This window comes from Rhinoderma darwinii, chromosome 4 (assembly GCF_050947455.1).
Source record: "Rhinoderma darwinii isolate aRhiDar2 chromosome 4, aRhiDar2.hap1, whole genome shotgun sequence".
Taxonomy (NCBI): Eukaryota; Metazoa; Chordata; class Amphibia; order Anura; family Rhinodermatidae; genus Rhinoderma; species Rhinoderma darwinii.
Window position 1 is genome coordinate 288,626,581 of NC_134690.1, and position 14,193 is coordinate 288,640,773.

General features: G+C 46.3%; 1 protein-coding gene across 2 annotated transcripts in view; it reads right to left on the minus strand.

Annotated features, from left to right (window-relative positions):
• The window catches only part of HIVEP2 (HIVEP zinc finger 2), a 407,742-nt gene extending 397,184 nt beyond the window's left edge, over positions 1-10,558 (minus strand). The window contains exon 1 of one of the 2 annotated variants that reach the window (XM_075862585.1): positions 10,219-10,558. The gene's annotated coding sequence lies outside the window, so the exon portion shown is untranslated. Of the gene's footprint in view, positions 1-9,575; positions 10,000-10,218 lie in introns of those variants that run through there. The other variant, XM_075862584.1, reaches the window with a different exon arrangement.
• Positions 10,559-14,193: the final 3,635 nt, after the last annotated feature.

Here is a 14,193-nt window from a genome sequence, read left to right on the forward strand (position 1 = left end):
TGCATGCAGCACTATTATATTCAGTGGGCACAGTATGTGTAGCAGTTTTATATTTAGGTGGTTCAGTGTGAGACACTATTTTGTCTGAGTATAAAGTGTAGAGATCTGCTGCAAAGTGTGGAGCCAAAGACAACAACGGCAAACTCTGTCGAGATGAGTGGTGGCCTGGAGAAGTCATTATGATGGTCTGGGCCGGATGGAGAAGAAAAGCAGAACTACTGCAATCAGAGAAGACGTCAGCTCTATGACATAGTTTTGTTTTTTTCCTCTGACTGCGACATATCAGTACTAGATTCACTTATAAGGTCTGCAGAGAGGATGTGCGATTCTAATTTAGATTGTGAAACAACTCCCAGCATGGGCTGAACTGGATGTATATGGGATTGGGCAGGGTTAGAGGTATGGCTTGACAGGGGAAAAACTTGCCACAGTTGTCCCTCTTTCCAATACTGGAAAGTTGGGAGGTATGCCACACCCCCTTGAAGATAGCGCCACTCCACTGTAGATAGCGCCATTCGGACTGCCACTAGGAGCAGAATCCCCAGACGGAGCATCGGCCATGCTGTGGCCGGGGATTCCGCTCCAGAACGAGCCCCTGATGTCACTGTCCATGTATGGACAGTGACGTCATGGGCTCCCGCTAGGAGCGGATTCCCCGGCCAGAGTGTCGGCAACGTTCTGGGCGGGGATTACGCTCCTGAAGGAGCTCCTGATGTCACTGTCCATATATGGATAGTTATGGCAGGGGCTCCTCCAGTAGCGGAATCCCCAGCCAGAGCACCGGCAATGCTCTGGTTGGGGATTCCGCTCTTGGAGAGAGCCCCTGGCATCACCACAGTAATGTCAGGGGCTCCGTCTAAGAGTGTAATCCTCGGCAAGAGCGTTGGTAATGCTCTGGCCGGGGATTCCGCTCTGGCCGGAGATTCCGCTCCTGGAGTAGCCCCTGACGTCACTGCCCATATCTGGACAGTGACTTTAGGAGCTACCTCAGGATCGGAACACTCTGGCCAGAAATTCGGTAATGCTCTGTAACGGGATTCTGCTTCAGCAGGGAGCCCCTGACATCACTATCCATATATGGACGGTGACATCAGAGGCTCCTCTAGGAGCGGAATCACCCGCCAGAGCAACGATCTGGCCGGGGATTCCGCTCCTGGAGGAACCCCTGACATCACTGTCCATATATGGACAGTGATACTAGGGGCTTTAAGATGCCGGAATCCCCGGCCAATGTTCTGGCCAGGGATTCCGCTCCTAGAGGAGCCACTTACGTCACTGTCCATATATGGAGAGTGAAGTCAAGGGCTTTCCCAAGCCAAGAGTCTCCATAGTTGAAACCCTGACATCACTGCCCATATATAGACAGTGACGTCAAGTGCTTCCCTGTGCTCAGCGCTTAAAGTAGCGAGGTGCCCGGGAAGTCCTTGACTAGTGGACAGTGAATGCTGAAGCAGGGAGCTGACGGTTCCTTGCTTCAGCATTGGCTTCAACTGTATGTGCCTCCTGAAGACGCAGACACAGTTGACAATGGGCCATACCACCGGCCTCCCGGGACAGCGAGACACCGCCCAGAATCTGGGACTTTCCCGTTAAATCCGGGATGGCTGGGAGGTATGGATGTTGCACTATCTAAAGGGGACACTGTGGTGCTATCTACATGGGCACTTTGTGGCACTAGCTACATGGGCACTGTGGCATTAAGTGGACACTGGCACTAGGGGCAACTAAGGGGGTTATTATACTGTACGGGGGCAGCTAAGGTAGCAATATACTGTATGGCGCAGCTATGGGGAATTATACTGTATGGGGACAGGTATGGGGGCATAATACTGTATGGTGGCAGCTAAGGAGACATTACCTATATGGTGGCAGCTATGGGGAATTATACTATATGGGGACAGCTATGGAGCATTATACTATATGGGGACAGCTATGGGGCATTATACTGTATGGGGTCAGCTATAGGGGCATTATACTGTATGGGGGCATCTGTGTGGGCATTATACTGTATGGGGCATCTGTGTGGGCATTATACTGTATGGGGGCAGCTATTGGGCATTATACTTTATGGAGGAATTTGTGTGGGCATTATACTGTATGCCAGTATCTGTGTGGGCATTATACTGTATGGGGACATCTGTGTTGGCTTTAGACTGTATGTGGGCAGCTATGAGGGCATTATACTGTGTGGGGGTAGTAGGGCTGGGCGATTTTGACAAAAAATATAATCTACATTTTTTTCAACACTATGGATGATTTTCCAATATAGGGTATTTATGGTACATTGCTTGTAAACATTGTACAGTATATATGGTGTGATGCATATGAGCAGCAGAAGAACAGTGAGACCTGAGGTAAAATACACAAGGTCCCATTCACATAAATTTTTTGCTATGGTTAGCGTGTACACCTGGAAAGATCCAGATATACACGCTTAAGGCCATTTTAAAATGGGCAATTATTGGGCAGACAAGCGTTCATAGAACGCTCGTTGCCGATAATTGCCCTGTGTAAAGAGGGCAGTGATCAGCAGATGAACGAGCAAATCTCGTTCATCAGCAGATAGTATAGTTTTAAAAAAACTTTAATATTATCGTCATTGGCAGTACATCTGCCGACATGATAATAACGTATGGGGACGAGCAAACAGAGTAAGGAGCGCTCGTCCCCATACATAGCTTCTTGTGACTGGTGCAAACCTTACACAGGCCAAAATTGGCCGATGTAATGGGCCCTTTAAAGTGTCCTTATGTTACAATTAGACTGGCGTAAATTATAATAAATTTGTTGGGCCGCAGTGGTCATGCTCTTTCTCAGAGGTCACGCCCCTTTCTACAAAAGTGTCGTGGGTGGCTCAAAGGGCAAGTTGCAATTTGCACAGCAAATTGTCACTTTTGGGCCTTTCTGTGACTTTTCTGGTGTAGAAAGGTTGATAAATTACCCCCAAAGTCTACATGTGATTTATGACTGCTCTTTGGACATAACTTCTGTGGCAAGTCTCTTAGATTTATTATCAGCAGTACTACACAGAACTAGTAAACCCCGCTGCATTGTATATCACCAGCACTGAGGCTCCTCCACTGACACTGCTCTCTACTATGGCATTATCATAACTGAAGATAAACAAAACCACTTCATTTACCCATTCAGTTCCTGCTGCATGTCAAGGCTATTGGGTGGCTATAGCTTCATTAATCCTTGAAATGCAGTGGGAACTGAATGGGTTAAGAAGCTGTCCGGGAGAACTGGACTCTGTGTAAAACAATCTCTGGACTCACAGTTACACAGTTAGGCTATGTTCACATGCTTAACAAAAAACGGCTGTAAATACAGAGCTGTTTTTAAGGGAAAACAGCCCCTGATTTTTAGCCGTTTTTTAAGCAACTAGCGTTTTTTGCGGCATTTTTACGGCCGTTTTTGGAGCTGTTTTTCTATTGAGTCAATGAAAAACTGCTCCAAAAACGGCTCAAGGGGTGACATGCACTTCTTTTTGCGAGGCGTTTTTTTACGCGGCAGTTTTTAAAAACGGACGCTTAAAAAATGGCCCGTGGGAACGGAACGCCGTTTTACCATTGAAATCAATGGGCAGATGTTTGGAGGCGTTCAACCCCTGCATTTTTAGCTGTGTGATCATACCCTTAGCAAACCCGGCGTTCATTAAAGTAGATGCGCGGTGAGGCTTTTTTTTTCTACCCTGCTATGGGGCGGGGCCTGTAACGATTTCACGATTCTGGGCAAATCCAGAATCGTGCCAACTTGAGATGGGGAATTAAGCGAGTTAATTCGATTAATCGCCCAACCCTAGGGGGTAGCTATTTGGCATTATAATGTGTGGAAAGCACTCTGGGTTATTATACTGTGTGTGTGAGGGGGGGGGGGCAGATATAAGGGCATTATACTGTGGGGAGGCTCTGTGGGAGCATGATTCTCTGTGGGCTGAACCGGGTGTGTATGGGCGGAGATTGGTCGGAGTTAAAGGCATGGCTTAAAACGGAAAAAAATTGCCACACTGCTCCACACGCGCCACATCAGTTGTCCCACTTCGTGATACTTGCAAGTTGGGAGGTATGGGCTTACATAGCCTTTAATTAAGTTGTAGTCGACATGCGAACAAATCATTTGCAATTGATGAAATAAAGCTTATCATAAAAATCATAAAAAGCTTATCATAAAAAGCAGGAATTACCAAGACTGCGCTTATCACCAAGTAACACCGCAGTGACCTAAACACAATCCTAGCTCATCGTCTAAGTTTGGTGATGTCATCAGCAGGTTGGTTACCATTTAGGTGGTGTGACTCTAAGCTGAAGGCCATAAGAACAGTATATTAATCTTAAACAGAAAACATGACAAACTACAAGGCCAGGGCAACATGGTAATGTGAGCCATGCAAGTCCAGCCTCAAGCAAGCAAATCAACCCAAATCATGAGAGCTAACTTTATTGAGTGCATAAGGCCTTATTCACACAAGCGTGTCTGATTTTTTTTATGCATACGACTATCCGTGTTGTGTCAGTATGGTTTACATGTGTCATTTGTTTTTCTCGTCCGTATTTCTCCTATGCAAGCGCTTTCTGGTTTCACTTTTCTTTTTTTCTCTACATTTCATTAGAAAATGATGCATGAAAAACGGACAGAACATGGATGTTGCCCGTGTGCTGTCTGGTTTTTTTCACACACCTATAAACTTCAATGACCTAGTCTGCGCCGCAAAAACGGACCAGAATAAAACATGAAGTGAGTTTTACGCAACCGGAACACGCTCCATGACAAAAAACACGGATGTGTGAATAGCCCCATTGAATTGCATTGGTTAGTGTGCAGTCAGTTATTTAAACGGACAGCACATGGACGTGAAATACATTGGTATGAATAAGGCCTAACACCAATAGAAATAAATGTGAAAAGGCATAACATTTAGGATACCATTTAGTCAGTCTGAGACTTGTAGTTCTGGTCAGCTGCAACTTCAGTAGACCCTCTGTCATGGTTGCCAGGGGCGTTGCTAGGGTCTAAAAAGATCAGGGGCACAAGCCCCGAGACATATATTTATCCCACCGCAAAAAAAAATTATTATATTTTTTTACATATATATCGGAGATAGCATATCTATAACGCAAAGGCTCCTATAGCTAGACCGCTGGATAGAATTGGATTCATTGTCTCAGCAGACAGTATCACACATGATAGGCTTAGATACAGGGCCCTAGCAGACAGGATCACACATGATAGGCTAAGATACATGGTCCCAGCAGACAGGATCACACATGATAGACTTAGCGCTCATTCAGACGAGCGTGAATCTCGTCCGTGGGCTGTGCATTGAAATAACGCACAGCACACGGACCCGTTGATTTCAATGGCCACAGGGTAGGCTTAGATACAGGGCCCCAGCAGACAGTAATCTTATACTGTATAAGATTACTGTCTGCTGGAGCCCTGTATCGAAGCCTAACATGGAAGGCTAAGATACAGGGTCCATGTGTGATACTGTCTGTTGGACCCTGTATCTAAGCTTACCCAGCAGACCGTAACATTACACTTAGGCCTTATTCACACCTACGTGTCCGTTTTGTGCGCGCAAAAAACGCTGCGTTTTGCGCGCGCAAAAGGTCCGTGTGGCATCATTATATGGTGCGTGGCTGCGTGATTTTCCCGCAGCCGGCATCATGATGACACTCTGGTTTTCTGTTTACAAACAGAAAAGCATGTGGTGCTTTTCTGTTTTCATTCATTTATTTTCATACTGTAGCGCGCACCACGCGCGGCACACGGAAGTGCTTCCGTGTGCCGAGCGCGATTTGCACGCACCCATTGACTTTAATGGGTGCGTGCAGCCTGAAACACGGGCAAATATAGGACATGTCATGCGTTTCATGCAGCGCATATACGCTGCGTGAAATTCACTTACAGTCTGAACGGCCCCATTCACGTATAACACGTTCATGTGAATAAGGCCTTACCCTCCTCTTCGGCTCTGGGTGCAGCGGATGTTCCAACACCATCTAGCGTCATGACGTCATTCGCGGCGCACAGCGTCGTAACGTCATGACGCGAGAAGTCGTCAGGACTTCTGCTGTGCTCGGGAAGGAAGATGGGCAAGTATGTGTCGTTACTATAGCAACAGGGGCCCGTGTATTTTAGTACAAACCCCCAGTTACTATAGTAACTTTTACAGTTGCGGTGCAGGTGGCCGCGGCCCGGTCGCAGTTGCGACCGCTGCGACTCGAATGTGGCAGTCGCCGGGGATCCGGGTGCACCGTGCCAAAGATCCGGGGCTTGGGCCCCGAAGGCCCAGTGCTAGCAACGCCTCTGATGGTTGCACTCATTTTTCCAAATACATGCAACCCTCTTGCATGACAGTTGTGAAATTTTAGATGTCACGTGTCCATAGTCACCATCTAACCTCAGCTGCGGATGGCACATCATAGCAACCCAACCATATAGTAAAATGTAATACATCTAAAACTAAAATTTTCATAGATGTTCCCCTATTCTAATTATCAAATAGACATATCACTTCATAGTCCAACACATCACACATAAGCCTTATGTCACCTCATAGCTTTAACGTATCTACATATGGCTTCCAAATATGTAAAGGGACAATAATCAATATACATTGCTGTAGCTAGTGAGGTAAGACAATCCACAACAGATAAAGAAATAGCAATACAACTCTACAAACAATTATGTGCTCATATTTCCAGCACAATTCTGGATATTTATTTATTTCCCTAATCTAGGGCGGGAAAACCAGGAAAGGATTTTGGATTTTCCATAGAAGGAACCTCCAAGCAAACGAGGATAGTACTATTCTCTCGACATAGGAGATTTCACGGGACAATGTACACTGGATTAATGCACAGGTTCCCAGGCTGCCACCAGAGATGACGGCACACCTGCCTGTCCACAATGGATCACTGCTATTACTATGCAACTGTCAGACATATCCGGACAGAAAGTGTGCTTCATTCTCTCCCTGCAGGGCAATGTTTTGCCAATGCAGAAGAGAAAGAAGGAAAGAGAGGGAGAACATCTGGTTTGATGGCAGGCAGAGCCCCTTGTTAACCCCCTTCCTGTGACTATTACACGTCATGGAACATTCCCGGAACAGGCCAATGTTCCACCCACTCATGAGAACACACAGGCATTAGAAGACACAGGCGAACACAGACAGACAGCGCAAATCTGCTCGATGAAAAGATGCATGTATTACGCCATTAATGTGAAAAAATCTGCAGTATTCTGTTACCACAGCTATGAAATAAGTATTTAGTAAATATAAGTATAAGAATGATGATAATAATAATAATAAAAAAGAATAATAATTGCCAATATAGCACATTTCCCCATAAAGAAAACGAAGCCTTATGTCTATCTTCTCTCCATTCGCTGTGCCGTTTAATGAAATCTACTGATCGCTGTTATCAGCCATTTCAGACAGCATGTAGTGATGTTCAATGGGATTACTAGCAGTAAGTCCAGAAAAATGTCTACCTCCTGATCACTGCAGAGACATGGACATACAGATTTGTGCATTTTCAGAAGCTTTCTAATTTAGATCCAGTGCTCCTTTAAGAGGCGAGACACAGGGTTAAAGTTTTAGATAGACAAACAGACAGAAGGGAATTAATATTTCAACAGCCTGCAGTACATCGACAACAAAAACAAACTTGTGTTGTATAACCCATTTAGATCAGAATAAGGACAAAACCAGACTTGTTAAAAATACCATTGTAATCAAAACAGCAAAAGGAATACAAACCGTTTTACGTTGACACTAATGATCAAAATATAAGTCGACTGCTATTGGTTCCGTCAAGAACAACGGAACCCTGTCGCAACGGTAACAGATGGAAAACCATTAGCTAGGTTTCCGTCACCATTGATATCAATGGTGAGGGAAACGGAAGCTTAGGTTTTGGTTTGCATTTATGTTAAGGGGTTAACCCGACGGAAACCGCCAACGGAAGGGCAACGCTGATGTGAACACAGCCTAACATAACGGACGCGAGCAGATGAAATTAAAAATCCCATTGATTTCAATGGGATTTTTAACAGATCCGTTTTTTTACTCTTATTCTGGTCTACAAATGGATCAGAGTAACAAATGATACAACACAAGTGTGAACTCAGCCTAATATATTAAATATTATCACATAACAATTGCATGATCATACTGATATAAAGGCTGTATAAACTATATAAACACCAACGGCAGCAAAGCAACCATGCCTGCTAAATGTATATTGTCACTCATGCAAATGTTATTATGTGTATACAGAAGCATTACAATCCTAAGAATATTGATAAACAATGACACCATTGTGGCCTATATTGTGAACATTTTTACATGGTGATAACATAAACCAAACAAATTGTGTACAAGCATATTGTGCAAAGTAGACCGGTAATATTTACCAACTATACAAGTAAAAACAGCACACACATATATATGTACATATATATGTATATATTTACATTTCTACAGGTGTATAGTATACACAAACCAGGGCAGAACTGAGCATGCCAGGCAGGCTGCCACACATATATATATTATGTAGGTGTTGGCCTTCAGTATACATTTCTACAGGTGTATAGTATACACAAACCAGGGCAGAACTGAGCATGCCAGGCCACACATGATGCACAGATAAATGAGTTTGTATGGGGCAGACGCAAAGGTGTCTAAAAAGTGCAAGAGATGAGTAGAAACCCTTAAATAGAGTGCGCCCAGGCAGTTGCTGACCTTTGCCCCCCCCCCCTCTCTCTCCCTGACTGCTGTCATTAGGAGCCAAATTCCTGTGGATATTCCGCAAACCTCCGCCTAATCTGCATACATTCCCAGCCTGGGTATTCCCCACATTTCCCAATTACACATCAACCACCCCCTCTATATACCCAGAGCAGACATATAAGGGGTGCGGGCTTTGATGTTGTGTACATTATTATTTATTATACTGGGCTTATTATTTTTCTTGAAATCATGACAAGTCCCTGACAACTGACTGCAATACACAGTGTTGGAGGGAGATAGAATTGTATTCAATGCCAGTATGACCCATACAACACATAACCGTGCCACTCTTGACATAGTAATAATACTAATGACGGTAATAATGATGATTATATGTGTCTTTTGCTCTGCCCGGGGCCCTCTGTACATTGGCCCTGGGTAAACAATAATAGGAGGATTTCCTCCAATCCCAAGTATCTATTAGGGGATCACCCAGTACTTAGAAGGGGCAGTGGAAATAAGAACTTTGCTAAGGCAACTAGCATTAGTGGGGCATACTGCCCAGCTACATGGCACACGATAGGATGGCACACATACATTCAGTGTTTATCACAACGACGTCACATCAGCAGGAGTGATGACATGTATCTGGTTGGCACAGCTACTATCTTTACTATCAATTCTATGTGTGCCATCATGCCATGGCATAACAGGGAGGGGGTGTTAGGACCCTGCTGGATGCCAGATATTCTTTCTAGATAGCAGGGGACCGGAGAGTAGGCGTGTAATAACATAGACCTTATAACATGAAAATGGAGGAGCTGCAGTGACTCACCGGATCTCAGGCTCTTAACCTCCACGATCACGATCAGTCCACATTTAAAAATAATAATGCCAGGTGTTCATGGGCACCAAACTAATAATCCTGGGCACGTCATGCTGCCTCTTCCAGAAGAAACGTGTAACAAGTAGTTGTTGATCGCCCCCTCCTCCTCCTCCTCCTCCTCCCCACCACTGACAGCCGGGGAGAGGCTGAAGGAGCTCCTATGGACGTGCTGCTGCTGTCAGTTGCTGCTCTCCTTCCTGTGCACGCCGGCTTGTCAGTGTGTGGGCATGATATGTGTGTGTGTGCAGATCAGGTGCAGGCAGACGGAGAGGGTAAGGGAGAGTTCACAGGAGGAGGAGTGGGGAGAAGGGGCCGGCTGCTGCTCAGAGGGAAGGGTGGTGTTTTCTGGGGGGATCCCTGATGCAGGAGACAAATGATAATGTGTGTAAATAAATGAATGACAGAGCTAACACGAGTCTTCCTACAATGTAAATGATAGATCATAAATATTACACACACATATTTCCTGGCGCAATAAATAGGATGTGCAAAGAAGGAAATATTGGATCACTGAGGCTGAAAACTCTGAAGCTAGATACAATCAGCTGTGCAATATACCTGGCATAACAGCTGGCACTTACAATGGCAGTACCTGTTAGAGGTAGGAAGGGGCAGGTGAAGGAAGCAGAGCCATGAATGAGATCATGTAACCTCCCGTGGTGTCCTTGTGGTGGCAGCAGATAATACCACCCTGCTGAGCTTGCCCTCAGTTAGCTGGTGCTGCCCTCTGCACTGGTGATTTTCTGAGGAGGATTGCTGCCTCAGGTGCCGAGCTCTGAAGAAAAATGTCCCTGGCAATGAGAGCTCTAAAGATAGGAGAAGGGAGGAGAGCTGGAGACTGTGCCCGCCGTGTGAGGGCACCAGAGCTGCCTGCAGATGAGGCAGCCTCCTATGCTATGCAGACACTCAGGGTTATTCCTGGCACCACTTCCCAGAACACAAGGAGGAAGAGAGAGAGAAAGCGAGCGAGCTAAGCCAGTGATGTCATCGGATCCCCCAGCGCGTCCCAGGGAGAGGAGGAACCAGGCACAGAGCACATCACACCAGTGAAAAACGGCCGTGTGACGGAGAAGGGTTGACATGCCGTTTCAGAACAATCTAGTTCTGTGGCTCTATTCACATGGCCGTTTGTTTAACGGCCCGTGAATACTCGCCGTCAAAAAATAGGACATGTCCTATTTTTGGCAGTTTTCACAACAAGAATACAGCTCCTGATTTTCAGCCGTTTTTTTTTAATCAAACACGGTTTTTTTGCGGCATTTTTTACGGCCGTTTTTGGAGCTGAGTCTATTGAGTCAATGAAAAACGGCTCCAAAAACAGCTCAAGAAGTGGCATGCACTTCATTTTACAGGGCGTCTTTCTACGCGCCGTTTTTTGAAAATCCGCCGGGACAGAACGCCGTATTTCCCATTGATATCAATGGGCAGATGTTTGTAGGCGTTATTCTTCCGATTTTTCAGCCGTTTTTCGGGACGTTTACGGCCCAAAAAACGGCTAAAATAGCCTGTGTGAACATACCGCCAGACAATGAAAAACGGCTTCAAAAACTGCTCAAGAATTGACATGCACTACATTTTTACGCGTCGTTTTTTACAAACGGCCTCTTAAAAACGCCCCGTGGGAATGAAACACCGTTTTTCCCATTGAAATCAATGGGCAGATGTTTGGAGGCGTTCACCCTCGGTATTTTCAGCCGTTTTTCGGGGCGTTTATGGCCCGATAAACGGCTAAAAATAAGCCGTGTGAACATACCCAAAGCGCTGGGGAAAGCCCTTGACTTCACTGCCAGAATCCAGGGCCAGGGTGTCGGCAAGGCTCTGGCCAGGGATTCCGATCCCAGAGAGAGCCCCTCACGTCACTGTCCCTATATTGGCAGTGAAGTCAGGAGATCCTCCTGGAGCTAAATCCCCAGCCAGAGCGTCAGCAACGCTCTTGGGCTTCCACTTCTGAAGGGTGCCCCAATGGAGGGGGGGGGGGGTGTCTGGCACTATCTACAGTGTGGGGTGTCTGGCACTTTCTACAGTTGGGGGTGTCTGGCGCTATCTACAGGGGTCGTGTCTGGCGCTATCTACAGGGGGGGTGTCTGGCGCTATCTACAGGGGGTTTGTCTGGCGCTATCTACAGAGGGGGTGTTTGGCGCTATCTCCAGGGGGTGTCTGGCACGATTTATGAGGGGGGTGTCTGGCACTATCTACAGGCGGGCTGTGTCTGGCACCATCTACAGTGGGTGTTTGTGCCATCTTCTATGGCGGTGTGTGTGGCATCATCTACGGGGATATGTGTGTGGCATCATCTATGGGGGGTGGCATCATCTATGGGGGGTGGCATCATCTACGGGGGGTGGCATCTACGGGGGTCTGTGTGTCATCTTTTACAGGGGGTCTGTGTGGCATTATCTACAGGCGGTCTGGTATTGTCTACAGAGGGCATTGTGCTATTATCTACAGAGGGCACTGTGGCATTATCTACAGTTGGCACTGTGCCACACCCACCAAATAAACCACGCCCCATAAAACACACCCACCAAACACGCCACACCTTAAGTGTCCCTGGATAAAAAATTTAAATGTTGGCAACTATGGGATATGCCATAAATGTATGAGTTGGAAATAACCCTTAGGCCACTTTTTTTGCTGCCGTGTGAAAATGGTTTAGGCATCATCTACACGTTTGCTATCGACAATAAAAACGGATAGGACACTGAAGAAAACAGCAGTCATGTGCATGAGCCCTTAAGGCTGTGTTCACACTGAGTTTTTTGCAGGAGGAAAATTCTGCCTCAAAATTCAGTTTGGGATTTTGAGGCAGATTTTGACCTTCGTGCACGCCATTTCCCGCGATTTTCGCTGCGTTTTTCACATCATTTTTTGCTCGCGCCCATTGAGTGCTACAGGCAAAAAACTCAGCGAAATACGCTTTCTCTGTCTCCCATTGATGTCAATGGGAGGTCAGAGGCGTAACCGCGTGAAGATAGGGCATGTCCCTTCTTTCTCCCACAAGGCGGTTTTACCGCTCACGGGAGAAAACCGCCTCCGCCTCCCATTGAAATCAATGGGAGGCATTTTCGGCCGGTTTTTGACGAGTTTTGCGGAAAACTCGTCAAAATACTCTGTGTGAACAGCTTTGTGAGGGAAGGGGAAACACAGAGAGAAATGTCAGGTCCTGGATGGTTGTTTATAGTATTCAGTTACCACTAAATGAAAAAGGAGCCCCATTTATAAGGTGTAGCCTTTAGCAACCAATCAGATTCCTGCAATTATTTTCTAACCTGCACCTAAATTGACAGGTGGAATCTTATTGGTTTCCAGCAGTCGCACCTATTTGACTGAACTACTTTTCAGAACGTATCAGGCTGGGTTCACACGAGCACATTAACGTCCGTAATGGACGGACGTATTCCGGCCGGAAGTCCCGGACCAAACTCAGTGAAGGGAGCCGGGCTCCTAGTATCGTATGTTATGTACGACGTTAGGAGTCCCTGTCTCTCCGTGGAACTACTGTCCCGTACTGAAAACATGATTACAGTACGGGACAGTTGTCCTGCAGAGAGGCAGGGACTCCTAGACGTGGCGTGGCGCCAGACGTGGCGGAATTGCTGTGGAATTCCGCTGTGGACAGTCCGCAGTGGAATTCTCCAGCGGCCGTTTTTTACAGTTGTTTCAATACATTTTTAGGCAAGTTAGTTCAGACGCGGAAAACTCTGCTGCGGACAATAGGCTGCGGTGCGGAATTTTCCCTCCGCAGCATGCACTGACTGTTGCTGAGAAGAAGCGGAATTTCAACCTTTGCAATGCAAGAACTGAAATCTGTGGCAAGTCCGCTGTCTTTTCTGCAACGTCTGAATTACCTGTCAAATATGCAAATGTTGGTGCAGATTCGTTGTGTAGTTGCCCCAAATCTGCACCAACATTTGCAGCGGAAAAACTCCACCACGTCTGGCTGTTCCCTAATACTCTGCGGATTTTCCACAATGAAATCTGTTGCGGAAAATCTCCACTCTTTGGGCTACGTGTGAACATACCCTTATAATTATACTGTACTAATTAAAAAATATCTTTCCTAGGTATCCTGTGGTATATGGTAGCAAGACATTAGTAGCAAATCCTTTAAGGGCATGGCCAGACGTGGTGGAATTGCCCTGGAATTCCGCTGCAGTCAGTCCGCTGCGGTAATCCGCAGCCGACATATTCTCCATTGGTTTCCACACCTTTTCAGTTAGGTTCGTGCTGACGTGGCGGAAAACTCTGCTGCGGACCATAGGCTGCGGTGTGGAATTTGGTGTCCGCTGCATACACTGGCTGTTGCGGACGTGTAGCGGACTTGTTGCGGACTCATTGCAGAATTTCTCCATTGACTTCAATGGAGAGTCAAAATTCCGCAATGAAATCTGCAGATGTTATGTGTGTTGTTTATTTCTTCATTCTGGCTGGACCTATGTATTTCTAGGTCTCTAGCCAGACTAAGGCCCCATACACACGAACGTAAAAACGCCAGTAATCACGGGCCGTACTTACGGCACCGGCAGGCCCATAGAAGTCTATGGGGCTCCCGTAATTACGGGTGACT